This window comes from Anastrepha ludens, chromosome 4 (genome assembly GCF_028408465.1).
Source record: "Anastrepha ludens isolate Willacy chromosome 4, idAnaLude1.1, whole genome shotgun sequence".
NCBI lineage: Eukaryota > Metazoa > Arthropoda > Insecta > Diptera > Tephritidae > Anastrepha > Anastrepha ludens.
In genome coordinates this window covers 123709017-123735982 of record NC_071500.1, presented here as the reverse complement: position 1 = coordinate 123735982, position 26966 = coordinate 123709017, and the positions used below count along the sequence as shown (strand labels likewise).

The 26966-nt window shown below is 38.1% G+C and overlaps 1 protein-coding gene across 10 annotated transcripts in view; it reads right to left on the bottom strand.

Moving 5' to 3' along the window:
- Positions 1–26966, bottom strand: part of LOC128861006 (galactosylgalactosylxylosylprotein 3-beta-glucuronosyltransferase P) — a 110584-nt gene that overhangs the window by 58623 nt on the left and 24995 nt on the right. For 6 of the 10 annotated variants that reach the window (XM_054098853.1, XM_054098863.1, XM_054098858.1 and 3 more), the window contains one exon: positions 11736–11785. The exons of 3 other annotated variants lie outside the window; for them this stretch is intronic. The gene's annotated coding sequence lies outside the window, so the exon portion shown is untranslated. Of the gene's footprint in view, positions 1–11735; positions 11786–21054; positions 21254–26966 lie in introns of those variants that run through there. One more of the 10 variants, XM_054098856.1, reaches the window with a different exon arrangement.

The following is a 26966-nucleotide window of genomic DNA, read 5'->3' as shown; positions in this document are numbered from 1 at the left end:
GACATAAACCAATGACTTAACATGACCCCATAAAAAGCAATACAGAGGCGTTAAATCACGCGAACGATAAGGCTAGTGAAAAAAAAAAAATTGTAATGTTAATGATTATGTTGATCGTAAAATGGACGAGGTGCTCTATGAACTTGGCAAAACTTCCACACTTTGGAAGCGTTTTTCTCATTTTAAGTGATTCATGATGACTTGCCAAGCTTTACTGAACAGAAATGTCAACATTGTTTTCCATTTTCAGCTGTTATCGAAATCGATAATTCTCATTCGCTAAAATACCCCCGAAAAAGACAACAAACTGTGAAACTTTGGCATCCAGACAGTTATAGACACAATTCACGTTTATGCAACCGCCGTTAGTATCGTTTCGTACAAAATAATTACTCTGATTTCGATTTGTTTGATAATATTTTAATAACAACAAATATCCAGATTAAAATAGATTTCTCAGAATTACGCAAACTTTTGTGGTTAGGTTTTACTGGATACCCTGGCTTAATCCTAAACAAGAAACCTTATTGGAAACTGAACGTTCAGGATAGAATAAAGAAGGCTACTACTGCGCTCTACTCCTATAAAAGAACAATAGGCTTAAAGCGGGGTATATCCGCCAAAATTGTTCACTACCTTTATACAGATATTTTAATACCAATTATGACCTACGGATTTTTGGTCTGGTGGTCAACTCTTGATAAGAAAACTGCGATCAAACAGCAGCTAGCCTTTGTATTAGCGGGGCTCTGAGAACAACTGAGAACAGCTAATGTTGGTCAGCGTTAAATGTTATGTCGCATTTATTGCCGATTGGCCTGTTTTTCCTGCCAATCACCCGTTAAAGCGGCCCTAAGATTGAGAGAATCTTCAATTCTTAAAACGAATAACAAGGAGCATTCGCGTATTCTCAGATCATTTCTGGTTCCACTGCCTACTATGACTCCCTAGATTTAAACCTTGACAGACCTTATACGATCAAATTTCCATCTAGAGAGGATTTGGAAAATGGTTTAGTATTTACTGAAAATGGAGTCAGTATATATACCGACGGTTCTAAACTCAACGATCAAGTGGGAGGCGGTGTCTATGCGGTTACTATACGCATCAGTATACCTTTCCGCTCCCCTGATCATTGCAGCATATTCCAAGCTGAAGATTTGGCGATTATAGAAAGCTTTTTATCGCTAAATAAATACGCAGTTACAGTCAGAAATACCTACATAAATATATATTCCGATAGTCAGGAAGCTCGGGAATCGCTTCAATCATGGAAACTGCCTTCGAAAATAGTGGTAGAGTATTGTAAACAATTAAGAATACTCGTAGAGTCTTTCTCTATAACTCTACTCTGGGTGCCGGGTCACAGTAACATTGAGAGTAACTGTATGGCGAATTAGTTAGCTAGACTGGGCACTACGCTCCAAATTACTTAAGACAAAGTTGATATACTCGTACCTATGCTCTTGGCAACATGTGAGCTGCAAATAGATAGATACCTTAAGTATTGCTAAAAATCGCTTGAACAGAATGGAATATGGGTCGCAGTATACTTAAATTTAATAGGAACGAGTTAAGAACATTAGTTGAAGTCCTATCTGGACACTGTCTTACAGGAAGACATGCCAGTAGAATTGGGGCATTATATTTTCAGTTTTGCCGAGGTTGTCAAGAGGCAGAAGAGGAAGAGGTAGTTGAACACCTTTTATGCGGGTGCATGGCTCTGTGTAGAAGAAGGTTTAATTTGCTCGGAATCGCTTTTCTGGACAGCATCGCGAATAGATAGGTAGGGTAGGAGAAATGGTTGAAGTGCCCATCTGGCACTCCTCAAGTAACACTAAAGCGCCGTTTTGATACCATTATGACACCTCCAACAGGCAGATAGCTACAGCCAGCCAGAGCTGTTGATGTAGCGGAGAAGATTGATGGGGTTTAGGTTAGTGCACTGCCCCAAGCTGTCGAAGAAAGGAGCACCCAGTGATCTCAATCGTCTAGCTGCTAAGCCCGGACATTTACAGAGAAAGAGCTTAACAGTCTCCTTCTCTGAAAGGTCCCCACAACTTCTGCAACGGGAGTTAAATGGTAACCCTAGCGTTTCCGCGTGTGTGCCGATCGTCCAGTGACCGATAAACACAGCTACGAGTTTGGAAATTGAATGGCGGGGAGTTCAAAAGACTTTCTGAGTCCTCCGTATATTGTAAAGGGGCCAAAGGGTTTTCAAAATAGCACATGAAGAAATGGAGCTCCATCTTTTCAACGTTTTCCTGAGAAATAATCACAGATTTTGCATATATAAAATGAGTAAACTAAAGATTTATAAATTCCACAGGATGTTTTAAAAACGACAAGGTGGAATAAGGATGGAATGGTTCCAGTAGCATCACAACGGGCCTCTATTTGGCCTAGGTGCGTCGTAAGACAGTCACTTTACCAAACCTAACCCAACCTATCTATGGTAACGAAATTGGTATGAGTACCCCTAATGGGTTTTCGCCTGTAAAAACATTTCTTTTTGTTTTTTGTGGCGCTTGAAGTACTTTATTTTGACAGCTATTTTGGATATCAGAGTTTTGAGCGGGCTTCATTTTTTTCATTCAAACCTTAACAGTATCTCCCTTATGCAATAATACCTGTGCACGTCAAGTAGCCAAATTATTCAGCGTTCACTTCCATTGCTGTAAGATTCAGTTTACTCTCAAAGTGTGCGAATGTCGCGTATAGCGCCAGTTAAGTGTTTGGCTATCTGCAATTATACAAATGTATGACCTCGACTACTTAATGAAATGAGTGTTGAATAATTTTATAAAGTGCTGGAAAAGTTTCGTGAACGACAGGTTTTCCATTAGTTGTACCTATGCAGTAGTGCATGCGATTGAATTCCCCACTGAAGTTTAACTTTTTATGGTGTTTTGTACAATTTTAAGTGCTGATAAGAAATTGCAGCCATAATAAATAATACAAAAATTCCAATTAAGCCAAGAATGTTAAGGAATAGAAAGGAAGTGGTAAAATACAAATAAAAACTGAAAAATATGAATCAATTTGTTTCTAATTGAATTAAAAACACTTCGAAATGTGCAACAAAACCAGCCTAAAAATGTATGTAATGTGACGACGCCACCAAATGCAACGTTATTATTATTTTTTGTTTGCTTTAATTTCCTATTAAACTTGTGCGGCGACAGCAATAAATAGAACAAAAGTAATATTTGCGAGATTTTCAGTCGGATTGGCGACAGCGAATGCCAAATGTTCTATATATATCGCACATACCTACTTACAAATATGTATTCACAAGCGTAGAGCAAAGCATGTAACTGGAACAGCAGAGTGAGCAGTAAAAAACTGCAACGGCGACAAAACAACTGCAGTCGCTTTGGCTGAAGTTCATGGTTCATGGCTTATGTGTAGGTGTGTATGTAACTGTATGAACATTTAGATTTGTGAAAGTGTAGCACCAGGGAAAGCAAATTGAGCTTTTCGTTTTCATTTTTTTTTTCACTAACATAAAATATTTGACCAACCAAACAAACCGAATACTACACCTCAGCACCACCAACCTACCAACGAAGCTTACTTGCGCCACTCAATGGAGCGAATGCTGAATAAAAAACCAAAAAAATAGCAAACAAAAAGCGCAAAAAATACGAACTCTTGTATTGGCAATTAAATTCTGCCTCGTGTTGTGCAGACAACAATAAAAAATGGAAACAAGTGTAATAACAACAAAAGCAATAACGGCACTTCCAAAGGGCGAGCTATTTGGCCAATACAACTTTACAAAATGATTTTGTTTGTTACTTGAAAAGTTGCCAATTTTAGATTTGCAGTTTTGTGTTTTTTTTTGTTTTGCTTTTGTTTTTTTTTTTTTTTGCTCATTCCTCTTTTGTTGGGAATTTCCTAAAATGTGTACATGTAGGAAAATACTTTCGTAATCTCGCACACTAACATGTGTATGGGTGTGTGTAAAGCGTTTGACAGCATAGCGCCAAAAAGAGCATTCTGAGCCCTCCGCTTATTGAACTGATGCCACAGAGTTTTCAAACGGAAAACCTCTTCAAGTTTCTGATTACATTTACCTGGTGTGATATTTAAACCTGCTATATCCGCAGGTGTAGTAAAATAGTGAGATGCCAGGTGCCCTTTTGCAGAACGGACTTAAAGCTATCCCAAGCCTCACCGTATGGATATCTAACGGACAACACCTGGAGACCTACCAAACTCATGAACTACAGCTTTTTTATCCATAGAAGTTCCCTCGTGTGCCGCCGATCTACCCGTGGTCAGAAGGATCTCGCGACTTTGCACGTTTGTTCACCCTACCCAGAGCTCGCTGAGTTGATGCAAAGCGCATCTTTCCAGGAGCAGTTTCACACTATGTCACTTTAACCGGGGTCCCAAATGAGCCTAAAACCGAAATTTTCGGATGCAGTCGAGAGAGAAATTAAGCATTCCTGACTAATTTCGAACACACAAGTAACGAGCCCAAAGCCCTATTTGCCGCTTGACTGTCGGAGTAGGTATTAACCTCCCTTGCAACACGGAAGTAAGCGAACAAATCCACTACTTCTTAAAATGCAGTTACCTCCGCCTCGAATACATTGCAGTAATCTGGTAGCCTAATTTTGAGCTTCATCGAGAATACTCCCCCACGGGCCCTTCCGCTAATCTTCAAGCCATCCGTAAACATGTTGGCTATCACCTGCCCTGTCTCCAAATGTTACACAACGCCCACTCCTCCCTTGTGTGAATATGAATGGAAAAAATACTGCTCGGAGCCAGTGAGGATGTAAATTGAACAAGCACTATGGGGATGAAGTTTCTAAAAATACTAAGTGTACGTAGACTAAGTCTTGCATGTGGCTCGAACAGCTCTATCTGATTGCGGCGCGTGCAGCGGTTGCTTTCCTCTGCGATGTCTACGTGTACCACATTCAGCGTTCCATTAAGCGTAAAAGTAGGAGTAGTTCAAACCGAATGAGGCCAGACCTCAGCTCCTTAATTGATATCGACCTTTCCAGCGAGTTCCTCCAAACAAGGATTCCAAACTACAAAATTGGATTTATAATGGTGTTATAAAGCCAGAATGTAAGTTTAGGCGAGAGGCCCCATCTTTTGCCGATAGCGCACCTGCATCCATACAAGACGATTAATTTTCACAATTCCTATAAAACTGCCACTGAGTTCGCAAATCCACGTAATTTCTGTCATGTTATTTGTAGGGCATCGCCAAATAACAGTTTTGGATCAAAAAAATATAGGTTGATATGATCTATGGAGAATCCGTTAACAGTTGAAAACAATGACATATCAAATTCTAGGTAATTAAAGTATTAGTCCAACAGTCAGTCTCGTTTCTCTTTGACATTTCCTGTGAAGTCAAGCAAGGCGACTCTCTCTCTACAACCGGTTCAACCTTGCTACTGATGAGGTAAAATTTGGCAATCTCTATAACCGCTCAAGGCTAACCACTGCTTAAGCTGATGACATCGCACGAAATAAAAAAATCCTGGCCGAACTTTTTCTCAACGTCGGGAAAGATGCTGAACCTATAGGACTCAAAATTAATGCAGAAAAAAAATATCTGAAGATTTCACACAAGGTGGAGAGAAGACGGCCAGAAGACATGGTAATTGGGCCTCGAGGTCATACAATCTGGATCACAAAACAATGCAAAACAAGATTGTGGCAGGAAACAGAGCATATTTCACTCATACCAAACTATTAATATTTAAACTTCTTACGAGAGATTGCAAAGTACGACTCTACCAGTCAATAATACGGCCAGATCTTGCATACGGCTGTGAATGCTGTACACTAACTTCTAAAGATGAATCGTGTTTAACCTCTTCAGGGACGAATTTTTTAAAGTAAAAAATCGTTAATTTTATTTTTCATTTTATTACGAGTTATTCAGCATACATTTATAATAATTCAGTAAGATAAGAAAAAATAGAAAATAGTAATTTATCCAAAAAAAAAATTATGCCCACTTAAGTGGTTATTTAGCGTAGAGTTCATCTATGAATGGAATTATTTAAAAAAACCTAAACGTATGCATATGTGCCGATGTCCCTGAAGAGGTTAAGAGTATTCGAGCGAAAAGTGCTGCAAAATGTGTTTGGTCCGCTACGACTGCAAAATAGTATCTGCCGGCTAAGCTACAATGAAGAATCGCTGAAAGTGGACCTGAGGACAATGGCTGTTAGAAACTGTAGAACTGTTACCGAGGATTAGGATGCATGGAAACGAATCGTGAACGAAGCTAAAGCTCACGCCGAGCTGTAAAGCTGCCCGATGGTGATGATGTATTTAAAATTATCACAATTTTTTCTAAGATAACACAGGCCGACAAAATTTAACCAACATTCAGACCCAGAAACCAGACTATATATTTCCGAAGGTTTATGATGCGCTGAATCCAAATCTGGCCTCAGAATTGCTCTATTAGTTTGAGTTTTCGAGATATCCTAACCTAAAAGTGCAAAAAACCCCATTTTTGCCCATATTTGAGGTTATGTAGCCTTGCAGATGTTTTCTTTCACCAAAATTAAAGGATGGCATCTTTAAATACAATCCTTCTTTTTTCAAATGGTGTTTTGTTTGCTCAAATATCATTTTTTTTCGCAGAGATATCGCATTTTGAAATTTTCATGTTTCGAAATTTTCCTACACCTGAAAATCGATTAAGATAACATAGACATGATATATTCGATTACTAATTTTCTTGAATTGAGTCTTATTTTTCTTAAAATTTTATCTCACACCATAAGTGTGCTGACTCACCACATCCCTACACTATCTAACCTTTGGGTACCGAGTCACACACAGCCCTAACCCCTAGAAACCACCCCTATCATACCGCGAGCAGGCTAACCCACATAACCGCAAGCAGGCTTTCCCACAAACTCCAAATTTACATACTATTAATCCATATATTTCAGGCCCTCAAACCCAAGATCAAAAAAATATAGGTTGATATGATCTATGGAGAATCCGTTAACAGTTGAAAACAATGACATATCAAATTCTAGGTAATTAAAGTATTAGTCCAACAGTCAGTCTCGTTTCTCTTTGACATTTCCTGTGAAGTCAAACAAGGCGACTCTCTCTCTACAAGCGGTTCAAACTTGCTACTGATGAGGTAAAATTTGGCAATCTCTGTAACCGCTCAAGGCTAACCACTGCTTAAGCCGATGACATCGCACGAAATAAAAAAATCCTGGCCGAACTTTTTCTCAACGTCGGGCCTCGAGGTCATACAATCTGGATCACAAAACAATGCAAAACAAGATTGTGGCAGGAAACAGAGCATATTTCACTCATACCAAACTATTAATATTTAAACTTCTTACGAGAGATTGCAAAGTACGACTCTACCAGTCAATAATACGGCCAGATCTTGCATACGGCTGTGAATGCTGTACACTAACTTCTAAAGATGAATCGTGTTTAATCTCTTCAGGGACGAATTTTTTAAAGTAAAAAAACGTTAGTTTTATTTTTCATTTTATTACGAGTTATTCAGCTTACATTTATAACAATTCAGTAAGATAAGAAAAAATAGAAAATAGTACAATAATTTTTACAAAAAAAGAAAAATTATTTCCACTTATGTGGTTATTTAGCGTAGAGTTCATCTATGAATGGAATTATTTCAAAAAACCTAAACGTATGCATATGTGCCGATGTCCCTGAAGAGGTTAAGAGTATTCGAGCGAAAAGTGCTGCAAAATGTGTTTGGTCCGCTACGACTGCAAAATAGTATCTGCCGGCTAAGCTACAATGAAGAATCGCTGAAAGTGGACCTGAGGACAATGGCTGTTAGAAACTGTAGAACTGTTACCGAGGATTAGGATGCATGGAAACGAATCGTGAACGAAGCTAAAGCTCACGCCGAGCTGCAAAGCTGCCCGATGGTGATGATGTATTTAAAATTATCACAATTTTTTCTAAGATAATTATACAAAATAGTTTAATTACATTTCCATTACTTATTTTTATTTAGCAAACTTTGTACACATCAATCTCGCTTTTAATTATCAAACACTACTCCTCCACGCAATACTGCCTTTTAACCAATCAACTCTCCGAAATATTCAAAAAGTCCTGCTGCAAGGCCTAGTAATAGTTTAACCATTTGTACGGCATAAAATCCGCCATTACAGCCAAACCCTTGGTAACTTTATTTAACATTTAAATGTGCATACATTTGTATGTCTGGCTGTAAGTAACTATGAAGCCAACCATTTATTTACATTGTCTTCGTCATTACTACTGTGCCCTCATTTCATTCACTTTTACTGCTTCTGCTGCTGCCCCTACTGCCGCTACTGTCACAGAATTTTAATTAAAATTTCGTAATGGTCAAGTTTCGAAAATGGGTTATTTAAAATTTTATGTCGATTGCATGACGACTGGCTGCGTATACTGCAAATAGTGAGAGAAGTGGAGCTGACAATCAGCTATTCTTTCTCCTCTCAGCCAAACAAGCAACCCCACCGGGTACTCACATTTGTGCAATCTATTCTACATGCAAACATACTTATATGGCATGGCAGTGTTTAAGTGAGAAAGAAAAGATTTTATAGAGAATGGCTGTAAGGTATTTATTTTAGTAGAAAAGTACTCATTGGTACTTTAGTTTGCGGTAGTTTCTTTTTTATTCTCTCCCTATCCTGACATCATATTGATATAATATTACAAATACATTCCCACTCATTCTCACTTATTGGCATTCACATGCACTGGTGTTTGCTGATACGAGTTGGCTCTGCAAAGTTGCTGGTGCTTAGTTTTTGTAGTTGGTTACTGAAAAAAATTTCTACTTAAACAATGGCAAGAAAACACAAAGAATGCATTCGAATTACAAAATAAAAATAAAGCCTCCACTAGAGTAGGCTTTCTAAAGTATATATAAGTGCATATGCACTAAAATAGCCAATAATGTTAGTGGCGGCAATAGGGGTGGCAGCAATAAAAGTGACCGTTGCAATGATAGCAATTTCAAAATATAGAGAATATTATTAAAATAAAGCGCCTTCACTGCAGTAACAGCAAGAACAACAAAAATATACCTTAGGTTAGGTTAGGTTAGACAAGTTGCTTGCCTAAAATAATACACTCGACCCAAGACTAAAGCCCACTGTGATACCTTCCTCTAATTTCCATCGCCTAAGTTGCTTAAGCCACTTATATCCTTTTAAGAAGGTAACCAGTCCCTCCCGTGAAACATTTTGTGAATTTCCAAGATCTTCAAAGAAACAATCGCCAAGATATTTGGCAGGGCTTCTTTGAGGAGGGGTTGTACCGATTCAATTTCCTCTTCTTCTCCACAACTCCTGCAGAAGTCATTGTGAGGTACACCCATTTCACTGGCTAGGGTGCCAATAGTACAGAGACCCGGTAGTTGATATGTTGAATCCACGCAGACATTTCGTACTTTTAAGATTCACTTTTGGCCAAAGCGCTTTGGAGACCGTGCAGTTAGGGGCGTCCATAAATTACGTGAGGTGTTTTTTTCAATTTTCTGAACCTCCCTCCCTCCCTGGTGAGATGTCGTGAGATTTTATTCAACCCCCTCCCCCATCCCCCAATCTCACGTGAGATTTTTCAAAATGTGGGTTTCTTATGTAAACGCGTTGGATTGTTATTGTAAAAAGAAAAAAACTTTGCTTCGTGCTTTTATTTACGACTAGTTAAGACTAGTAATCAATATTGCTGAGAGTTATAAGTGTAATAGAAATTTAACAATAGAAGACTTAAATCGTAACTACTGCGATTAAAAAAAGAATATCTACTCTAATTCAGTCCATGGAGAATCATGCGCGGTTTCAAGAGAGACTATTGGGACCAACATGTCCATATGATTTTCAGTAAAATCATGTGCTCCTTCAAATTCGTTCTAATCTAGCCACTCTAAGCCGTTGACGCTTGCGCACAGTAACTCATTAGCTCGTCTTGTGACAATCCGTGAGGGTCGCACTTTGCGGAACATCCTGTGCTCTGCAGCTCTTGTGATAGATGCGAAGTAAATACCGCATGTACTGCAGCATATTTTCTCTAAATCATCACGTATACTTGGGCAATAGAGATCAATAGGCGTGCTGATGAAGGCATTCAGCGGTTGAATCGGTACGCGTATTAGAAATGGAGCAAATGATTTTCCGTCATGTTCTTTAAAGTCCGGAATTGTCAAACGTCAACCTGAGTGATAGGGCGTTCGGCTCATAGTGGCGCGAAAACAACAGACGGGCTACACTGTACCGCAAATTCAGATTAAATTGAGCTATTTGGTATAAAACAAATATGGTGGTTTGACAGTAGTAATGTATAACGTCGAAGTATGAATGAAATTATTTTCTTTCGAACGAATTAGTGAATGATCTTAATCATAGTACGATTACGCTTGAGATTAAATCTTAAGCATGTACAATTTTTTTGTTTCAATCAGAAAAAAAATTGCGTGATATTTGCCGAGACCCCCCCTCTCTCCAACGTAAGATTAGATGAGATTTGACTCGACCCCCTCCCCCCCTTAAACATCTAACGTAATTTATGAACGCCCCCTTAGTAATCAGGAACCAACTTCTATTAGTTTTCGCGATTACGTTCAAGTCCATCACAGTGTACAGTTCGTTTAGAGGAATGCTTATGTCATTTACCACTCGCTAAAGGTCAAGCTCAAAACTTTTTCTTGCACACACATCCACTCCTTCATTTCCCTCCACTTCAGAGTGGCCAACAAAGTGTGGTGTTGTATTGTTGGAAAGCAAGAACGACCTCCTGCATTCTTTAACAAATCTTGGATTGATGCGCACTGAGGCCAGTGCCCCGATCCCTGCTTGATTTTCAACAAAAATGGTAAGTCTTATCGTTTTTACTGCTTTGCCTATAGCGTTGATCTCAGCTTGGAAGACGCTACACTGGGTTTCAGGTCTAAAGAAGCAATTTAAGAATAATTGCTCCGAGACCACTCCCGGTTCAATGAAGTTTTAATATACCTTAAGAATACCCAAACATTTTCAAATGAAAACGATTAGGTTAGGTTAGGTTATAGGGGATATGAGATTGGGATACACACAGGCTCATGCCTAATATGGTGATGTAAGTGCAACTTGTCCTAATCTCTCGTAGAACCACTGTCAGCCCCGCAAAAACTTTTGAAGATCTCTGATTTCTGCAAAACTGAGAAGAGTTGAAGAATTTTCTACCTAGAATGGCGACTCTTCATCTAAACAGAGCAGCACAGTGGCGCAAAAGAAGCGAAATCGTCTCTGTCTCTTCTTTATCTTAAGAGCTTCTACAGAATTCACGTATCTGCACATCTGGAGAAGACCTTAATACACTGTGGGTAAGGTTAGGTTATGGTGGTAGTCGGTCTGTACGACTAGCTCACATAGACCTTACAGATCCGTTATGATACCATTGTGCGACACGGGAACATTATTTATTTTTTTCTTGGAACCAATTTGTGACTCTTATGAAGCACAGAATTGGTCTTACACCGTCGCCAGACAGTTCCATAAAATAATTTCAAAAATATTTAACTAGAAAACCTGCTCTGGTTTTAGCTAAGGCTGGGCAATTTCAAGGAAAGGGCTCAACTGCTTCTTCCTCTTCCTCATCTCTACAACTTTTACAATATTCATGAGAGAGAACTCCTAGTCTGAAGGAATTCCTGCCAAATACTTGCTTAATAAACCGACAAAACCAAATGTATTCAATTCTCTTACCTCATTCTTTTGGTAGACGTTTTTGTGTTTATCGGTGATCCAGAGACGGCCTAAAAAGAAACAAATTACACATCCGTTAACACCAAATATATTAAATAGCGGAATAAGTTTTATAAACCAGCAGATTCAGGCAAAATAAATAAGCTTCAGAGTCTAATGACACACACGATTGACCAAGAACAGCCAGAATTTGCCAACAGAAGAGGTGTTGTGTTCCATCAGGACCACGCAAGGCAACACGCATCTATAGTGGCTAGTCGAAAAATCCGGGAGCATGGTGGGAAAGTTTTATATAGTGCGGATCTGGAACCAAGTGATTACCACCTTTTTCTCACCTAATGACACACATACATTGATGAAAACACGTTTTGGTAACTTTATTCGGTTTGCCGAATGTTTGCCTAAGTACATACATAAGTGTGCTTCAATGCCCATACAAACAAAATTCGGTACTGGTTTTTATCGGCATTACAAAATTTATTATATTTTAAGTCTTTCGCCAAAATATTTTGTTTGATTGAAAATGATTTAGATTTACTTGAGCTGGATCGATTTGAAAGTTCCTCAAAGAGTCGAGCTTTTTACAAATAAAATTTGTTTTTCAAAATATTTTCTCCAAAAACCCATATCAGCTTAAGCCTAAAAGGCCTACATATAATTTAATAAAAATTGTAGAAACTGAATCAAAATAATGATATATGTGAAAAAATTATTGGTACCTAAATGGGTTACTTTTCTAATAAATGAAGGAAGCCAAAAGAGTTCAACATTTGGCTGAGTTATTCAAGTCTTCCTTAAACCTATCTTAAAAAAGAATTCTGGTCAGTTTTTTTCATGAAACCCTAAAATAAATTACTCATAAGTTTACTCTCTCCCTCTCATGGTATCTCTCTCTCATTCACAATACAATATTCAAGGCACGAGTGAAATGCAAATACTTAATCAAGGGTTGCTGGTGGTGCATTGAAAGAGACAGCCTCATATGAGTGTCTCTGTTCCTGACGACAATCCCACCAACTCATAGTGGGCTATTATTTAGAGACACCCATATACCTCAAGAACAGAGAAAAATAATATGCCCGTCACTATGGATTTGTTGCATCCGATACGGCAACGAATTTGACCGACAGCAAAATAGACTATGAGTATTTGAGTCGAACGCGGAACATACGAGCCGTACGCCATGCCGGAATACGCAAAAACGACAACTGCTTAAACTGACAACTGCGCTCATTTTTATCGATGGTGGTTTTTATTATTTCAAATTATATATATATATATATATATATAATTGGCGCGTACACCCTTTTTGGGTGTTTGGCCGAGCTCCTCCTTCTATTTGTGGTGTGCGTCTTGATGTTGTTCCACAAATGGAGGGACCTACAGTTTCAAGCCGACTCCGAACGGCAGATATTTTTATGAGGAGCTTTTTCATGGCAGAAATACACTCGGAGGTTTGCCATTGCCTGCGGAGGGGCGACCGCTATTAGAAAAATGTTTTTATTAATTTTGCTTTCACTGAGATTCGAGCCAACAATCTCTCTGTAATGTGGTAATCACGCACCAACCCATTCGCCTACGGCGGCCGATTTTTACCTATTCAAAAAGATGGATCAAAGAAGAACCTGTATCAAATTTTGTATGAGAAAAGAAAGTAAGTGCGCAGATGCATTCCGAATGTTGACTGTGTCATACGGAGCAGATACTTTGGACCAAAGCAACATTTATGTTCTCAGAAGGCCGAGAAGATGTGAACGAATGCGTGCCTGACGCACGAGCTCTTCAACAACAGACGAAAAAATTGATGAAGTGAAGAAAATGGTATTGGCCAATCATCCAATCACCGTTATAGAAGCTGCTGAGGACCTGCACATATCGATTGACTCATGCCATTCGATTTTTTTCAAAGATTTGGGCATGAGACGGGTTGCCGCAAATTAGTACCAAAACTGCTCAATTTCGACCAAAAGCAGCATCGCATGAACATTGCTAATGAGATACTGGACTCTGTCCGCGACGACCCAAATTTGCTTCAGAGGGTCATAACTGGTGAAGAATCCTGGGTTTATGGTTATGACGTGGAAACCAAAGCTCAATCATCTCAACGAACCAAGTCCGAAAAAAGCGCACCAAGTTCGGTCGAATGTAAAAGTTTTGCTTACCGTTTTCTTCGACTGCAGGGGCGTTGTGCATCATGAGTTCTTGCCAGAGGGTAAAACGGTCAATAAGGAATACTTCCTGTAAGTTATGCGCAATTTGCGCAAAGCAGTCCTTCAGAAACGCCCGGATTTGTGGAAGAACAAAAATTGGCTCTTGCATCACGATAACGCCCCTGCTCACACATCGTTGCTTGTGCACGACTTTTTGGCCAAAAACAAAATACTAATTATGCCACAGCCACCGTATTCCCTAGAACTGGCCCCCTGTGACTTTTTCTTGTTCCCGAAACTGAAGGGGCCCATGAAAAGACGACGCTACGCTACGATTGACGAGATAAAGACGGCATCGAAGGAGGAGCTGAACAAGAAAAAAAATGATTTTTTGAAGTGCTTCGAAGATTGGAAAAAACGTTGGCACAAGTGCATAATATCTCATGGGGACTACTTTGAAGAGGACAAAATAGATATCTATATATATAAACTATTTATAACTCGGGAACGGCTGAACCGATTTGGCTGAAAATCGGTGGAGAGGTAGTTTAGGACCAGGAGGCGGACATACTTTTTATCCCATTCGAACGCGTTTCCGAGAAGTCACTATAAAATGTGGTATAGCAAAACGCTAATGATAGCTAAACGTAATTTTGTCTATGGTTAAATAGAAAATTTGATAATATAAATTTTGTCAGAAATGTATAATCACAGTAATTTGTATTCTCTTTAAATCATCATTATCAATGCCGCGACCAAGACGATCGAATCTTTCCCGACAAAACCGTAATGCGAGAAGGATACGAAACATTGGGAATGAAACGGCTGAAGAAGCACAAGGAACTGCCCGTGAAGAGCGCCGCGTTAGTATGGCTCGAATTCGTGATTCTCAATCACAAGAGCACAGCGAGGCAGCCCGTGAAATCGTCGAGCGAATAACAGAGATCAACAAGTAGATTTAGTAGTTCAAACGAATGTACCACTGTTGAATCGCCAACAAAAAGAAGTTTATGATACATTAATGAAGGCAATTGCTGATGGAAATGGTGGTTTATATTTCCTTGATGCCCCTTGTGGAACTGGTCAGTAATTTTTGACACTGTTCGCGCGAAATCCAACATTGCGCTTACAGTTGCTTCTTCTGGAATAGCAGCCACATTGTTCGAAGGATTCCGTATGGCTCATTCTGCATTAAAATTGTCGTTAAATCTTCAAAAAATTGAAGAACCAACATGTAATATTTCAAAAAACTCAGCAAAGGCCAAAGTTTTATCAGCATCGAAAATCATCATCTGGGACGAATGCACAATGGCGTATAAACGTGCATTAGAAGCACTTAACCGAACATTGAAATATATACGCAATGACTCGACATGTTTTGGAGGCGCAATGATTTTACTGTCTGGCGACTCGATGGCGCTATGTGAAAAAACTTCAGCTGACAACAAGCATGAGAGTTGCATTACTTAATGATACATCTACTGAAGATTTCTCTGAGCAATTACTGACTATCGGTAATGGTCGAGTACCTGTCGACGAATCGAGCGGATTGATCTCTTTTCCTCAGAATTTCTGTAAATAATTTTCTCATCAATAAAGTATTCCCAAACATCATTAATAACTACAAAAATAATGAATGGTTGAGTGAGCGAACAATTTTAGCGGCTCAGAATACAGATGTAGATAACTACATAATTCAAAATGATATCATTGGAACAATGCATTCATTCAAATCCACTGACTGTGTATCAAATGAAGATGAAGCCACCAACTATCCAATTGAAGTTTTAAACTTCTTGGATGTGCCTGGCTTACCACCGCACAATTTACTCCTAAAAGTTGGCTTCGTAGTAATCAAGCCTCGAAACATAAGCCCACCAAAACTTTGTAACGGTACGCGTTTGGGGGTAAATAAATTGATGAACAATGTGATTTACGCGACGATACTCAAAGGAAGGTGAAGAATTTCTCATTCCGAGGATGTCAACCGATCTTCCGTTTGAGTTTAAAAGACTTCAATTTCCGATCCGTCTTGCAGTCGCCATGACCATTAACAAATCATAAAGCCAATCCTTGAAAATTTGTGGTCTGAATCTACGGGTTGGAAAACCATCTGCGTTGTTTGTTCTTGCACCTGATAATAAAACAAAAAATTTCGTGTATCGCAAGGTGCTTAACTGAAGAATACAATCTATTAAATCATTGAAATACTTGATTAATAAAAAAATAAACTTAATAAAATCAAAAATCTGCTTTTTTATTGCCTCTAGGGCGGAACAAAGTTCGTCGGGTCAGCTAGTTAATGAATAAATAAATAATTTTTGAAAAAACACAAAATTCGCGATACTTTTTGAACTCACCTCGTAAGTGACTTTTTACAGGTTGATCAATTTGATCAGGTCTTCCGTTAGATGTACTGAAGATAATAATATCAAAAAGCATATCGCCCGATTTTTATATTAAAAAAATTGTAGCATAGAAACCAATGTCGAATATTAAAGCCCCAGCACCAACTGGTAAAACAATAGTTCAATATATATTTGCTTTCAAAAAATTAACATCTCAGAATCTGTCATACAATTAAGCACAAGTAAAGTTTCGTAATATTAGAATTAAAAACAAAAGCATTTTCCATGAAACTATTCATGGAATACCTGCATTTGAACACGTTTTCTTTTGATTCATTTATAAAAAATGTTAATGAAATATTTAAATATAATATATTTGTCGGAAGGGAGGGGAATAGTCAGGCATTGCCATTGAAAAAACTGCGTTCTATCAGCAGGGATTACGTGCCGCCGAATGTTACTCACGCACAAAAGTGCAAACGCACACGGCTAAGGCGACCGCCAGGCGTTATCTCAAAAAATTTCACTTACCCCACGCCACTGCGTATGAGCGACTATTTTTCATAGCACCCGCCCAGCGCTGAAAGTGACAGTGCAAGTAGATAGGGCAAGCCAGTGTAACAATAACCGTCAATTCGACTATAAATTGTTGGCGTTCTCTTTATAGCAGGCTAGCACAAATGACTGGCACAACTACCGTCAATAACTTATGGATGTGTGTGTGTGTGTGTGTGTGTCTGTATTTGCAAACTGTTTTGTGTTGCATTGCGCTGCATACTGGTAACATTGACGACAGCAGTAGCAGGCACTAGCAGCATAACACAAGGAACAAAAGCTGCACTTGCCTCATATTACTCAACCAACTGCCATCAATCCTCAAGCACACACACACACACTCACTCGTTTTTCTACCTCAAAATACTAGTGAGGTAAATTTTCGCCACCACCAACAACATTTAAACAAAAGACTGGTATTGTTGTGCGCCGGCAAATGTAATATTTATTTCTGTAGGCCCTTCTGCATGTAACATGTGCGTGTATATGTGTGTGTTTGTGTATTCATGTGTGATTGTGTGACTTTGTTATACTATGCAATAAAATTTGCTACTAGGTTTGGCGCGCCTGCAAATACAAATGTATTGGTTTGTATTGGGTTTTCTGTTGATACTAGCTTATGTTGTTGCCTCCTGTTGGCACTGATCTCTTTGCTGTTCACTGCTTGTTATTCGCCGCTGGCTTGCGCGTTAGACATTTTCTGCTTGCAGATGACATTCACTAAAGCATTTGTATTCGCCAGTGAAATGATGAATGAAATAAACCAAAACAATGTAAATAGCAGCAGCAGCAGTGAAATTGTTGGCACTTGGCCACAACGGCTGCTTCTGTGTCAGCCTGCTCAAATGTAATTATTGTATTTCTTGTTGTTGTTATTGCTGATGTTACTGTTGTTACTGCTGCCACTCTTGTTATGGTTTGTAACCAGCGTTTACATTTTTAACAAATACATTAACTACTTACATTTAGGAGTCTTTGTGTGTGTGGGCGGTTTGCTGTTTTTTTACTCTACGCAACCGCTGCGGCCAGCAAAATTCACTTGATTGCGGTAATGTCAAAATGTATCACAATACTGTGCGGCTGTGTATTGCAAATAACATTTAATTAATTATGAAAACTAAGCATTCTAAATATAATTAAGTGTTTTAAGGCAAAAAACTGTGTCAATTCAATACTTCCCAATAAAACTTAAATACGCCTGCAAACGATTTTACCATTGGAAATTTTGAATTAATCTCTTTAACAATTCAACTTCCGACACAAGTCACTCTAATGAAGCAAAAGTAATGATAATATTTGGTTTTTAATAATATCTTTATTAAACAAAAAAGTGTCTGTAGCATAGTACACATAACAGAAGTGAAACTTTCAAGGCAGACAAAGAAAGAGGGAGAGACCCGAGAGAGAATGAGAGAGAGAGAGAGAGAGAGAAAGAATATATATCTAAATAAGTTCACAGAATTTGCAGAAAATACAAATAGACAAAATTTACAATAAACGGAGAAGGGTCGGCCGGTGTAGGTAACCGCCGGACACAAACCGTGGCAACAACGCGCACTACTCCGAGCCTTTACCGCACAAACGCAGCTATTCCAGAACCACAGCACCGGCCCAAATTACCGCAAGGCAATACCAATAAATCCGACGCCGGAATGTATAGCACTTTATAGTTCGCACAAGCACTAGCCAGGAAAGGGAAATAAGCGCCAAAAAGTAGGCAACAAAAAAACAAGCAGCGCGAAATTGGGACCAAAAACGCCCCAAACAATATGCACCAAAGAAATATTACGCCAATAAGTAGGCACCAAAAATATATTTCCTACAAGTTTGCACCAACAAACAAGGGCCAAAAAGTAGGCAGTGTTATTTCTCACTAGAAATTAGCAACCACAAGGAAAAACTCAGAAAAAATAGCCTAAAGTGTATCTAAGATATATATAAGGTATAGCTCTCTCTCTCCTTTTCCTTTGCGTTATATCTTTTTTCTCTCTCACGGAACGAAAATGCCCAAAACATTGCATGGCCTTGAAATTTTACTCTCCATTCTCGCTCATCGACGCTTAAAAAGTTTCACTTCAAAAAAATTATTTTCAATGAAGTGAGTAGACAATAATCACCTACACCTCTTTGCTACGGTGGCCAAAAGTAGACCAAATTAAGACTCAGGTGATACTAAACTAATGTTTGAGCTAAAACTTGAAATTGACTTTTAAGAGCCACCCGTACATTCAATTTATGCATTACTATGCATTACATCTCCACGCCTTTTTGTAGGCACCAATTTTCATTAAAATCATTAACTTATAGTTCAATCACAGATAAAACGCCTACTAGCAATATTAAATTATATATATACATATATATAATTGGCACGTACACCCTTTTTGGGTGTTTGGCCGAGCTCCTCCTCCTATTTGTGGTGTGCGTCTTGACGTTGTTCCACAAATGGAGGGACCTACATTTTCAAGCCGACTCCAAACGGCAGATATTTTTATGAGGAACTTTTTCATGGCAGAAATACACTCGGAGGTTTTTCATTGCCCGTCGACGGGCGACCGCTATTAGAAAAATGTTTTTCTTAATTTGGTATTTCGCCGAGATTCGAACCTACGTCCTCTCTGTGAATTCCGAATGGTAGCCACGCCCCAACCCATTCGGCTACGGCGGCCGTAATATTAAATTACATTTTAATCAATTATACTAAAAGTATTTATTTCATGCGCATACATTTTACGATTCAGTGGCTTGAAAAACACCAACAACAACTATCCAGCAAGCCATACAGCGCACGCAATAATCTATTGTAAGCATATTCTTATAGCAACAATAAATTTCATGTTCACACCACAAATGGACGGGCATGCGTAAGCATGTACGCACACACAGACACGCCTAGCCGGTCAGCAACGCATAAACGCATGGCACAAACCCTTTAGGGAAGTTCAGTAGCGCGTTTCTGTGAATTTAGTACTATCACTAGTTTGCGTTGCCCCCACTGAGGGAATGAAATGTCAAATTATAGCAAACACTTTTTTCGAATGGCGGACGCCCACGCCATAAAAAAGTGCTCTCATAAAAATTATAACGCCAAAGGTAATCCGATTTCCAGGGCAACAACAACAATACGCACACCACCAATTTGATAGGAAGCTCAAGAATATGTAATAAAAAAGAGCTGGCAAATATGCAATACGCAAGGTGGCACAAAGTTAATCATCCATATTTTAAATTTTTTGCATACTTGAACTAATGTAAGAAGAACTTTTTTCTTTCTTTATACTAATTTATTATTATTATTAGTTTTTTAGTCTATTTTTAGGAGTTGTTAGCGTTTAATTTGCAACTTTGTCCCTCTCTGCAGACAAATTCCACTTAGTAGTAGGGTTTTTTTATTTGCTACAAGAGAATTATCGATATCGATAACTATGGTATGATAGCTAGGAATGGCAAACTGTTCTGACATTTCTGTTCAGTAGTTTGTCAGATCAGGACTAATCGTTTCAGGCTCGTTTAAGGCACGCTTCAAAATTGTGGAAATTTACTTTGAAAAAAAAAGAAAATAAAATAAATTTTTTCGCAAAGTTCATAGAGCGAAGTGTTGGAGAATAGGCCGAAATGCTGATTTCTCATCATTCTCTACTTACTGAAGTTTGCCCTTCGACTACGAAGAAAATTTTAGGTAATCATCTTGACTTGCGTGCCTATAAAATACAGGCCAAATGCAAGAATTGAGGCCAAATGGCCATAGTTTGCGACGCAGTTTTGCTGATTGGACTCATTTAGATTTGTAGAAAAAAGTAATTAAAAGTTGGACTGATCAAATGGGCCATGTAACTCGTAGCCACAGCGGATATATGCCGCATAAGATATTCAAAAAATAACTGCCATGAAATCGTCTACCAGATTATAAAAAAAATGCATTACAACAAAATTTCTGTTTTGTTTTATCATTTAAAGTTCTTAAGCACTTAAAAAAAACCTTCATAGTATATTAATTCACAATCAGAAAATTTTCTATCAGAATTTCCTATTTTCCCTACAGGGATATTCAATTATGTGAATGTATTTCTTGTACATGTTTCTATTTCAACCGGCAACACCAATTGCAAATATACATGCATACAAATAAATACAATCATGTACGTGAATACATACACACGCAAAAGCCAAGTGTGTCGCTGCTTTGTACCGTAAACACGAGTGCCTCGCTCACATACTTGGCATTATAATTACTTTTGTTTTATATTGTAATACTTATTCACTTACCCTCACATTTGTGCATATGTAAATGCAATAATAGAGTGTATTTGCATGCTTTTGTAGGTATTTCCTTCCGTTAAGTGTTATTCATATTTCTCCCCATTTCGTATATTTTCTTTCCACTTGATATTTTTTTGTGACCATTATTTGCAAGAAACTTGCTCATATGATCGAGGAAGGTAAAAGAAATTAGATAAAGTACCGCATATACGACTTCTTATAAGTGCATTCAAGTGTTTACAGCAGCAATATGGCGCTGCGGCAGGCGACGAATATTCGTCAAGTGGCTGGCATGAACTACACTAGCATTTTTTGTTCTATCTGTGTGTTTTATCGCGCGTTAAATGATAAAATTAAATACTTTATTTGTGTAACACTTAAAAAACACTTAATAACATGAAATTTTTGAAAGGGAAATAAAAACAATTTTATTTTTAATTAAATTTAACTTTTAAATTTAAAAAAAATTTGTTTCGTAAGTACCTACTATTCATATTATAAGTATATTAACGGCATTACTAATACTTTTTGAGTTCAAAAAAAGTGGCAACGCTGTTAAAAAATATTTAAATTAATTTTCGTGATACTCACATCTTATTTCCAATACGTAATTAAATTTCTACGGTTCTTTCCCATTTGAATTTTAAGAGTTATGTGGCAACGCCATGCATTAATAATTTTAATTAATTTTTTTTCTTTGTCTTAACCTCTGATTAACTATTTTATTAATTTAGGTTTTTCTTTAGAATTAGGTGGCAACGCTTATTAAAAATTATATACGACCAAAGCTATTTTCATAGTTACATTGATATATACCGAATATAATTTTTTTATTTTCAACTAAGATATTTTTGTAATCAATTTCTTAATTTCCATAAAATATGTGGCAGCCCCGGATAAACATATAATATTTTTCGGTAAAACTTATTTAAACAGCTTTCATTGGATACCTACATACATATATAGTAACACTCACCCCAAAAGTGTGGTAAATTGCTATTTTTGCAATAAAATTTTAGTCACAACGCTATCAAAAATAAAAATTGTTTTTGTAAGTAGAATAATTTTTTTTTCATATTTGTCTTCATACCCATGTTAAAATACTTTTTTCTATTATTTCAAGCACCTTTTTTGCTACAAACGGGTGGCAAACCCTGCCGAAATTATGCGATTCATCGATTTTCCAACGGTATGAAAAATGTTAAAACGAAGAAGAAATGTAAACCTTTCTATGTACGCGTACGTACCGATTAGAGCTAATAAATAAATAATTATAATAAACAGGCATAGAATTTTAATAAATTATCTACTGATGTGATCTTCATAAGTGGATAGAATCAATTTTTATTTAACCAGGACTTTCCACAAGTTGATACCGTTCAATACCTGGGCATACATACCACCCTTTTTTTCAAATTAAGATGTTATTAAAATTGCACATTGTTAAAAAAAAGAACAGATTGCAATAAATAAACAAAAACAACTGTTTGGCTGGTTGGGTATCGTTAAGCTCGACGTAATATTGTTGAATTCCGGTCATAGCCGGTTGGTAATTGCAAATAATGATATGACATAATGTAGTTAACCGACATGGCGTGAATGACTTTCTTAGTTGCGCCTTTTTCCGACAACCACACGCTCATACACACGCTCACTTTTAGGCATAACCTATTAAAACAACACAAAAGCAGCGAAATGGAGCCTACAAGGATGCATACATACTTGTATTTATTTATGTGTGTGTGAGTAAGTTTCTGAAGTGTTTATGGTAGCCTGATTCCTGACACTAAGCCGCTGCTCAAACTGTTCATTCTATGAACGCGCACGCGGTCCGCTATTGTAGCCACATGCGTTACAAGTAATTCACTTAGTTATCACGGTGTTGTTTTTAATTTGTCAGCATTTTATTTTCACATAACACACGTGTGAGTTTTTTGTTTACAATTTATATACTACAAATACCTTCCTTTCTTTTCATTTCATCATTTTTGTTTAAAAGCAGTGAAGCAACTTTATTTTCTCTATGGTTTACTACTCCTTTAGAAAATCAGGTGCGCAACTCAATGTCGGTTGTTTCATGTTTGGTATGTACTCTCGTATAGTTTATAGTTAGAGGCAGCTACAGAGCTACAGCTTGCGGTTGCTCTTTCCCGCTATGCTTTAATGTGTGCACGAATTTCCTTTTACTTTTTCAGTTGCTGTGAATGACCTGAACGGGAGTGTTTGGCTAGTGATGGAGTTTATAGTCCCTATTTTTGATTTAGTTTTAAAGTAGCATTCCAAAGTAAAAGGGGAAAAATACAAAGAAAAAAGTCACAAGTTGTTGACTCACAAGATCTCGGGGGCCAATTGTGATCACCTTTTCGAGAGATAACACGGTCCGGTAACTTTTCCCGTAAAACATCAATGGCCTCGTTGCTTGTGTGCAACGTAGCGCCGTCTTTAAAAAATCGTTAATCATCTCTCGGCCATAAAAAATCGTTCAAAATAACACCTGTTATTGGAAAATCCTTTATAAATAATAATAAGTGCACAAGATTGGGGCGTAGGTTATTTTTACGGCGGCAAAATAATTACATTTATTTCTATTTTCTCCGACGGGTTGAAGACTCGGGGTTGTTTTTCTGATCTCTGGATGACAATTTATTTATTTACAAGCAACAGCAGACAAATAACAACTAAATAATATTTATTAAATTTGCACAGGAAAATCAATAATTTAATAAAAAAATAATATTTTTGTAGCGATGAGCACCAACGAGTTGCTTCACAAATATGGCAAACGAAAATATTTCACTACAAAATTAACTTTATTGTAACCACAAAATGTCAGCTGAAAACCAGTCCGTCGCAATTATGTTTAAGCGACCGAGTTTTTCGACAGAAGCTGATCAGCTGTTGACCACCCGTCAACCCGTTACCGCTGTACCGCTACAATTCTATTGCGGACCTGAAGACAAGCCATGCGCTGCTGCTGAGTAGACGGCAAATTCTGCTGTTCGGTGGATTCAAAAACTGTATGAGAATTGTTATGATTTTAATAAGCCAACGAAATAATCAAAAAAAAGTCTGAACTGCACATAAGTGAATTTATTAAGGGAATACTCGAAACATGCACGGGCTCCTACATTTCACTTCAAATGCAAATATGGCAAGTATCAAAAAAATAATAATAATAATAATTTGCGCGAGCACTTCTCTTAGGTGTTTGGCCGTGCTCCGCCTCCTATTTGTGGCATGCGTCTTAATGTTGTTCCACAATTGGAGGAACCTACGGTTTTAAGCCGACTCCAAGTGGTAAATGATTTTTATGAGGCGCTTTTTCATGTCAGCTATACACACGTAGGTTTGCCATTGCCCGCCGAGGAGCGACTGCTATTAGAAAAAACCTTTTATATTATTTTATTTTGCATGGACATTTCGAGCCTACACACTCCCGAATGCTAGTCATACACCACCCAACTCGGCAACAGCGGCCGTATATTAGAGTGGCAAGGATTAAAGGCAACAAATATTGCTCTAATTCTTCCACACCAATTGCATCTGCTCAAAGCATGTCAACTGGCTTATTGAACGCATTCTCTCTTGCGAAATACATGCCATGGGCATTGAATACTAAGTAAAGTGGCTCTATCTGAGCCGCACGTATTTTATTCACACTTGGAAAGCCACAACCAAACCATTGAAAATACGACTTAATCTCTCTCCCTCTCTGTCTCTAGATGGTGTGCTAAGCCAGGATAACTGGGAAACTACTTTGTTGTGGATACATTTTTCATATGAAGCAGCGCTAAGTGCAAAACTTGACAGCTGCGTGACTGAACTTTAACCCTATACTTTGGAAACTAACCAACTAAATTTCAGTAGAAGTAAGCGCATTGAAAACTGAGGGAAGTGAGTTGGCCAACAACGCACGCTACGCAGTCTAACACGCTAAGTGCATTGAAAAAGGTGATTTCAGCGGCATTTACTCGTGTTGGCTGAAGGGTAGGTAGTTCATTTGCTGATAGAGCGTAATTGTGACTGAGATTAAGTGCACGCATGTAGGACACAAACATATGTATGTATGTATTGGTGCATGATTGCATATTTGGATAGTTGGTGGTGCGATATAGGTGCGTAATACCACTATTGGCATAGCGAAGCGTGTATATGTGTGTGTGTACAACTTCAGCGCTGATAGACGTATTTGACAAGTAGAGAACGACGCCCACTGGCTTCTCACCCTATTCGTGTGCACGCATTATGTCTGAACATCAAATTCACCTAACCACTTATGTCTAACCCCATTTCCTATTTATCCTGCGGCATTATGCATGCGTGCCTGCTCCTATGCCTACCTTGCATGTTGCATGTGGCATAACCCTCTGGCAGCCAAATTAAGCTTGTGCCGATGTTTTTTGTGCCTCCCACTATTTTTTGTTTTTATTTTTTATTATTATTATTTCATTGCCTTTTCTTTTACCAATTTCCATTTGCGTGGCTATTAGAAATGTTGTTTTTTGCTTCATATTATAAACTCACAATTACGTGAAGTAGCCTTGCTAAGCTCCCAGACTATCCTTTCTTTTCTCTATGCTCTTGTTGTTATTATTTTCATTATGCTTACTAATATTTGCCTTATCCTTCTTTCGAATTTCCTTAGTACTGCCACTTAACGAATTCCGCAAATTGCTGGGCTTCCTACGTATCCACAGACGTATCCACAGACTCTCTGATCAGGCTACAATGGCACACATTGCGTACTCTAATGTCTACTTTGAAAAACAAAAGAAAAATCCTATCAAACCAGCAACACTAGCTAAAACGTAATATTGTGCGAGCAGCCAGCGCTGCGTTTGGCAGTAGGAATGTCGAGTGAACGTAGTGCTTGGGTCGCGCTGAGTTGTGTCAAGTCAGCCCCCCGAGTCGAGTACGCACTTCACATATTTTGCCCTTTTGACTTTATCCTCTACCTTTTTGTTTGGTTGTGTACAGGAAATTTCTATTCCAAATATTAATACATCTACATTCACCCGCTATAAACCCCTGACGTTTCTCTAGAGGCCGGCATCAATTCTCTATTGTACAAGCAGGTTTGTGTGTATAAAAATAATCTCGTCTGTCGCTGTCTATCAGCCGCTCCTTAGGACCTTTAGTACTGTTTTATTTTCTCTTTCTTTTGTTTATTTTCGTTCGCTTGGCCGCTAGTCATGTGCCTGCCGGACTTCTTGATTCTCTTCACTTTTAGTATACCTTTTCGAACACGTGAAATATGACGCTCGTCGTGTTTTGGCATTTCATGTTAACCGGCGGAAAAGCATGATAGCGTACAAAAAAACTTGGCAAAAGGAATGCACACTTTTATATACTTGAATCACATCTCAACGATGCAGCTATCCACACGCAGCTGTCCAACAGTCAGTGAGTTCATTCTAAATAAAGTAAGGCAACCCGGAAAGCGCTTGCCAATCCATTAAGTTCGTTCTGCTTGTTGAACAGCGCATTCTGTTTTCCATTAACAGTTGTTTACATAGCAGCCCAACAGCAGCTCTCTCACCGTACTCACATGTTGCATACATGAGAACTTTGCGGAATAGAAACATGCGCGCACCAACACGGTAGTTGAGGCAGAGAGGTTAACACTTCTCTGATTGAAGTGGAATTGACTAACTGGGATATGGCCTACAGTAGCCGTCCATATATGATTAAAGTTCTGTGAAACAAAGTCTTTCTTGAAAAGCATTAATTAGTCTACAAAGTGTAGTCATAAATTTCACGCACCGTTTTCCAATGACTACTTTATAACTCGAAAAACATAATGAAAAAATTAAAAAAATAATAAATAATTGTTTATCAGATGTTTGGTCGAAATCCTTTTCCTATTTGTGGCGCGTGTCTTGATTTTGTTACACAAATTGAGGGACCTACAGTTTTAA